The sequence below is a fragment of the Propithecus coquereli genome, unplaced genomic scaffold (assembly GCF_000956105.1).
Source record: "Propithecus coquereli isolate 6110/MARCELLA unplaced genomic scaffold, Pcoq_1.0 Scaffold89, whole genome shotgun sequence".
Classification (NCBI taxonomy): Eukaryota; Metazoa; Chordata; class Mammalia; order Primates; family Indriidae; genus Propithecus; species Propithecus coquereli.
The window spans coordinates 3,259,270-3,266,307 of record NW_012155173.1 but is presented as its reverse complement, the minus strand read 5'-3'; positions in this window follow the sequence as shown (position 1 = coordinate 3,266,307).

The following is a 7,038-nucleotide window of genomic DNA, read 5'->3' as shown; positions in this document are numbered from 1 at the left end:
GCCAGATCTGGTTGACAGATGTGTTTTGTTTGGTCTGCCTAGCTTAAAACAATTTTGAATGCGTTTCCAACATTTCATCTTCTCTTTTTTGTTTAAGATACTATTTACATACAATAAAATTCGCCAATTTAAGTGTACAGTTGAATTTTTTAACACTTTTTTAACTCCTACCACAATTAAAATATAGAACAGTTTCCTTAAACAGTTTACTTGTGCCCCTCTCTGTCCTCACCCCAAGAGTTGTTATCATTTTAAAATCGGGATACTTTGCATTAAAAAACTGAATTAAAAGTTTGGGAACCCTGGCCACAGTGGAGTCTGCATCCTGGAAGGGCAACAACCAATTAGCTTGCTGCTTTTCTTACCTGTTTGCTGCTGCCTGCAGCTTAAGTTAAATGCTACCACTGCAGTGTGCGCAAAGTGCCTTAGGGGAAGAGGACTGTGGGAGTAACTCTGGGAAAGGCCGGCTCGCTGGGGAGAGAAATAGAGAGAAATACAAAGCAAGTGTTCCAAGCCACGGAGAATTTAGAAGGGAGATCCTGGGAGGAACGGATCATGTGGGGGCCAGAGAGACAGCTGTGTATGTGTGTCACTTGTTTTTGTTGGTGGGTTGAGTCTCCTTAAATTGGAAGAATTTTGTGTATGTGGTTTGTTTTCTAAGAAAAATTTATCTTTTTATCTGGACGTCTCTGAGGATTTTATGATTTTTTTCTTTGTTTGAATGGGAAGGGGAAATAGTGTGTTTTTGCAAGTGTTTAGGTCTGGTATGTTGCTTGGGTTGTACGTTTCAAGGGAAGGGGGTGCCCAGTGAAAATTCCTCCCTCTCTTTTCCCGCTCCCTTCACTGCCAATTCCTTCTGGCTAGCCTGGCTGGGGTGGGGTGGGTGGGGCAAGGGGGCAGGCCGCAGGTGGCAGGTGGCCCTTGGTGCCCGCCCAGCAGATGCACGCCCACCGGCCTGCAGTTCCACTTTAGGCGGTTCCACCTTTTGGTGCCCCTAAATTACCAGGGACATCATGGACAGGCTGGGCATATGGTGCCCTCCGCCAAGCTGCCCGCGGGCCTCTCTCTTTGTATGCCTCCTGTCTTTGCCTCCTGGTGAGTGCCCCATGCTACCCCTGCAAATCCCTGTACCTCCTCTAAATCCCCAACTTGGGGACTGAGGGCGAAGGGACGGAAGGGAAGAAGGAGTACATTTTTCTCTTCAATGCTGCTGGGGATTTGAGCGGGAGGCAACGAGGTAGGGGGTGGATGAAAAGGTCCTTCGAAGCACCACACCACCCAGTGTCCTGGAGATTGTGGGGTGGTTTTCTAGGTTACCAGGACACCTTCACTGCCTGCCAGGTGGGGAGAAGTGACTGGGCTCTATTTTGTTGCCAGATGGGGGAGGCAAAGGGGTGTTGGCTGGTGAATCCTCATCTAAGCCTGACTTGGTAGATTCTTTTCCTCTGTCTGTTGGAGTTACCATCTTGTTTTTCTGTAATTTTCTGGGGGCTTTGCTTTCTCATCTGGAAAATAACTAAAGTGTTAATCAAGGTTGGAAGTGACTACAGAGTAACTCCAGAGGTGGTGAGGGAGGCGGGAAGAACTGTAGAAGTTCCGAGCCCAGGGCTCTAGCCCAGCTCTGCTGCTCGCGTTTTGGAGGTTTCTCCCCTTCCCCTGGCCCTTATTTTTTCTTCTGTAAACCAGCGGACCTTAGCTTTTTGGAACCGTAGTTCTCTTTGAGTAGTTTTTTGAAAGTTAAGGATTTGCACCTGAGGAAAATGTATAGCTAAACTGGAAGTTGCATTCAACTTCAGGGTATTTACAGATTACTGAAAACTAGGTTTAGAACCACTAGGTTTAGAACCACTACATGATTAGCGAAGTCCTAACAGTGAGCAAGAAGCTATTAATAGATAATCTGTATTTTTTGAGTGTGAAATAAGCTGATATTAAATATTGGTAACAAAGTCAAGATTTTTTTAAATGCCATGAGGATAAAACCATGTGTCTGGCCTGTGAGTCACTAATCTGTGACCTTTGCAGTTTCTAGAGGCCCTAGCAGCTCTGCACTTCTTGCTTCTGTCATGGAGTTTCTGTACATTCTGCCTTGGTTACCTCATCTGTTCAATGAAGGCTTGTGATGGGTGATATCTCAAAGCCTGTTTACCTCTTAGTGTTTCTTTTTTTTTTTAGACAGAGTCTGACTCTCTTCCCAGGCTAGAGTGCTGTGGCGTCAGCCTAGCTCACAGCAACCTCAAACTCCTGGGCTCAAGCAATCCTTCTGTCTCAGCCTCCCGAGTAGCTGGGACTACAGGCATGCGCCACCATGCCCGGCTAATTTTTTCTATATATTTTTAGTTGTCTGATTAATTTCTTTCTAATTTTAGTAGAGACAGGGTCTCACTCTTGTTCAGGCTGGTTTCGAACTCCTGAGCTCAAACAATCCGCCTGCCTCGGCCTCCCAGAGTGCTAGGATTACAGGCGTGAGCCACCGTGCCCGGCCCCTTTTAGTGTTTTGACTGTGAGCTCATGTAAGACTTTCTATAAATCCAGCCTGAGCTACATAGCAAAACCTTGTCTCTACAAAATGTTTAAAAAAAAAAAAAAAAAAATGAGCTGGATGGGATAGTGCATGCCTGTAGTCCTAGCTACTTGGGAGGCTGAGGAAGGAGGATCATTTTCAGCCCAGGAGTTTGAGGTTACAGTGAGCTATGATGATGCCATTTCACTCTAGCCTAGGTGACAGAGTGAGACTCTGTCTTAAAAAAAAAGATTTTCGATACATTCTAGGTGAGCATATATTTAATCCTATTAGCTTGGCATCCCACTGAGACTGCTGGCTCAAATGTTCCAGATATTCCCTAGGAATGGCTTTCTTTTTGTTGGGGGACAGGATTGTGTGGTGCTTCCAGCCTCTCTAATCATCTCAGCACCTTTATTGCTCTTTGTGGGCCAACCACCCTATGATGAATGTACCTCTTTTTAGAGTTCTGGAAGCCACCTTAAGAGTGTTCAGTATGTCCAATTCTCTACTAAAAGTACTGCATGCAGTGGGTGACCCCAAAGCCCTACTTACTTTACAAGACTATTTAGTCTTAATAAACAGCATTTTACTGGTATATTAATTCACTAGTCTTACAAGTATTTATTGAGATCCTGCTGTATGCCATGAACTGTGCTGGGGATACAGTGGTGCATAAAGCACATCCCTAACTTTATTGAATTAGTGATTATAAATTGCTTTTCCTGTCTCGTTTGAACCCATGGCAACTCTGAGGTAGGTAGTACAAGTGTCATCTCCAATTTCTAGGTAAGGTTTATAGGAAGGAGAGGAAGTAACTTGTCAGAGGCCACAGGCAGCTGGCAGTACTGGCACTAGGATTTCAATCCTGCTCTCTAGTACTTTTTTTCCTATGGTCTAATTGAATTGTCATTAAAGAAAAAAAACAGTAAAAGCTTCCTTGAAGAGCCTGGTTCTTTTTTTCCTGCATGGTCACTGATTTGGTTCAGAGGACTAGTAGAATATGTTGAATTGGAGGCATTGGTAGATGTAGTGGGCGGGAATGAGAAACCCAACCCAGCAGGCCTGTAGTCAAATGGAAGCTAAGGACATAAAAACACTACTCAGGAGTGGGAGCTGGGACTGGGGCAGTAATGTAAAATGAGCGGGAGGACAGAGGTTCATTTGCACAAAGCATGTGCCCTGGGCTGGGAGGCAGAAGAAGCAGGCTCTTCAGCCTCTCCTGGCTCAGTGTGACTCTTTGCAAGTTGCCCCTGTCCCTGCTAATGGCTCTGTTGTATTTCCCGAGCAGAGAACGTTGGAATGGAAGGTATTCTCCAGTTCTTTTCTTTTCCTCCTATTTTAAATGTTCGCCATTAAAATAGTAAGAAAAATTACATCTTGAATGACTTTTCCTCTCATGTTGTCACTGCTGTCTTCTTAGTTTAGGGTCTTAAGGTCTTTTTCCTGGGTCACTGTAATGGCTTGCTGAGTAGGCTGCCTTCTGGTCACTCCCCGTCCCACCCCCACCCGCTCTGTTACTCTGCTCAGCTTGACCATATCATTCACCTACTTAAAAACCTCCAAAAGCACCCTGACAACAGTACAAACCCCACATTTCTTGATTTGACCCCTTAAAATTCTAGCCTCATTTCCTCCTGATCTCATACTCACCCACACAGGAAGGCACATAGAGACTGGACATTTTCTCTGTCCCTAAATACCTCTTGAGTTGGCACATACAGGTTGAGTATCCCTCATCTGAAATGCCTGGACCAGAAGTGTTTGGGATTTTGGATTTGGGAATATTTGCATTTATACTTACTGGTTAAGAATCCCTAATCCAGAAATCCAAAATCTGAAAAGCAGCATTTCCTTTGAGCATCATGTCAGCACTCAAAAAGTTTTGGATATTCAGATAAGGGATACTCAAGTTGCATTATCATTTGCTTAGAGTGCCCCCCTCTCCTCTTGTAATCCTACTTATTATTTCAGCTCCAATTTAGATGGTATCTTTGAAGCCTTTTCCTGCTCTCTCAGGTAGAGCCTTTCTCATAGTCCCTCCAGCTCTTAGTTACAGTCGCACAAGTTGCATTGCTTTAGAATTGGTCTGTTTACAAGGCTACCTTTTCCACAATACTGCGCACAGCACCTGGTACATATACAGATGAATGGAGGTGAAGTTACTTCCTAAAACACTGATAGATGTAAGAGCCTGTCATGCATAATAATCTCCACAGGATGATGGCAGTTCAGTGGATGCCAGTGGTATTATCTCCAGGAGCAGTTTTGTATAATAAAAGTTGATTTCTGGTCATCCAGACTTGAGTCCCTCTCTTGGCTTCACCAATTAAAGCTATGTGATTTTGAGCAAGTTTCTTGATTTCTGAGCCTCCATTTTTTTCTTTTCTGTGAAATGCAGAGGAAAATATCTAATGCTCAATTCAGATCTTAGGAATTATTTTGTAGAAAGGGACAGGGATGAAAAAATGACCCCAGCCTTGGTTCCAATCTGCTTGAGCTGGGAGGTGTTGAATTGGTGATGTCACTGACCTACGTTTTTCTGTTTCTACCATGTAGATCCTGACAGCTTCTTTCCTGACATACCCCATGCTTATGCCCAGGACCCTTAGCCTGCAGCTGTGTCTTTGGCACTCACTCTATCGTCTTTGTCAACTGTCCCAACCACCAAATTGCCAGAAACATTACCAGGTATGGTGAAGGGGTTTAGGTGCTGTTCTAGGAGACTTGAGGAGCTGCCAATTATGTTCCAGAGGGGCCACTTTTGGGCCCTTCCCTCACTTCTGACAGCCCTGTCTGTCCGGTGATGAACTCCACAGTTATCTACTTGGGTGATACGAAGAGCACAGCTGAATGATGGGTCCTGCTGCTTGGCCTTGAGTTGTGCATAGGTGTGTGCAAGGGATTTGAGACCCACAGAGATAGATGGGTTGCTCCAAGGTGTGAGATAAGAGAATAGTGGGACCTTGTAGATTGTAAATTTAAGTCTCCTAATTCCTGGCCCAGCTGTCTTTCTTCATGGAGGCATTCTCTTTGCTCAATCCCAGAGATCTTCATGACAAGTAAGGAGGAGGAGGCCATTCTCAGTATTGGGCAATTTTCTAGAAGCAGCTGTGGTATGGTGGAAAGAGCACTGGACTTGAATTAGGCCAGGATTTTAATCTTGGCATTGATACTAACTGTGTGACCTTGAGCACGTTGTTTCCCTTCTCTAAGCATTAGTTTTCTGAATTATAAAATGGGATAGTGTAACCCCTACCTCACAGGGTTGTTATGAGGAGTGAATGATATAAAATATGTGCACTGCTCACCCTAGTAATTGGAATATAGTAAATGCTCGGTGAATGTTTGTTGTATCTGAATTTCCTCCCTTCTCTCCTCTATAGATGCAGCTTTAAAGAGGGTTAGTGGGGTGGGGGGTAAGGAAGTTGGCCTTCCTTTTCCTTGGTGTCAAAGTTGACTATTGTAAGAAGTGGGTGGGGGAGAGGGCCACTTATTAAACACCAGCTTTTTCTGCGATGTACAGTCCTAGGTTCTTCATTACTTAATTATTTAATCCTTATAACTTAGTATTATCCTCATTTCGCACATGAAACCTGAGATCAGAGAGCACATGACACTTAAAAGTGGCAGAGCTAGGATGTGAACCCAAGTGTCTTACTCTAAACTTAATGCTCTTACTCCCTTTCATTTGACAAGTCCCTTTATAGGCCACAGATCCTATAGAGAGTTGGCTGCTGTAGCCAACTCTAAAGGAAGAGAGTTGTTAGTTATTAAAACATCTATGTGCTAAGTTGATCTGGCACTTAAAAACTTACTGTATTGTTTTCTTCTCACCACAGATCTGGAAGTTGGTGATGGTATCTCCATTCTACAAATAAGGGAACAGGTTTAGAGGAGTTCAGTGATCCTTAGGGTCTGTATAACTCCATCTTTCATGGTCTGGGTACTGTTCCAAACTGTCCTCTCAGAATGATGCTATGGGAGCTAGGCTAGGACCTAGACCAGTGTTTCCATGTGGGAAGTTCTTCCCAGCAGTTCTGAGCATATTTATGTTTTTTGACTCCACAATTCTTAGAAAAATCAGCTGAGGAAATGAGGAAAGGTATTGTAAATAACCTGTTAATACTAAAGTTTGTCATTATAGACATTTCTGGTTTAAAGAAACCCAACTTCATCAAACAAAAAACAAGAGCAGGAAACGCTAACACACTAACATGCCAAGTTGAAGGCTAAGAGAACCGAGACAGGTGCATATAAAAGAGAAATGGTCACCATTGTATGAGTCAGTCTTGCATTTGGTTGTTGCCATGTCGTAAGTGTGTCTGTTCCTGTCTGCTGCTAATGGTGAGTTTTTCTTGCAAATAATTTGATAAACATAGTATACTTTATACAAATACTATGGTATTCTATGAAGTAAACTTTGGAAAGAAAATAAATTTCTACATTGGCAATTTAGACACGTGATTGTGTGTACTATTGTTAACCTTGCTCTGGGATATTCAGGTGTTAATTGAATATATCCAGTAAATGTT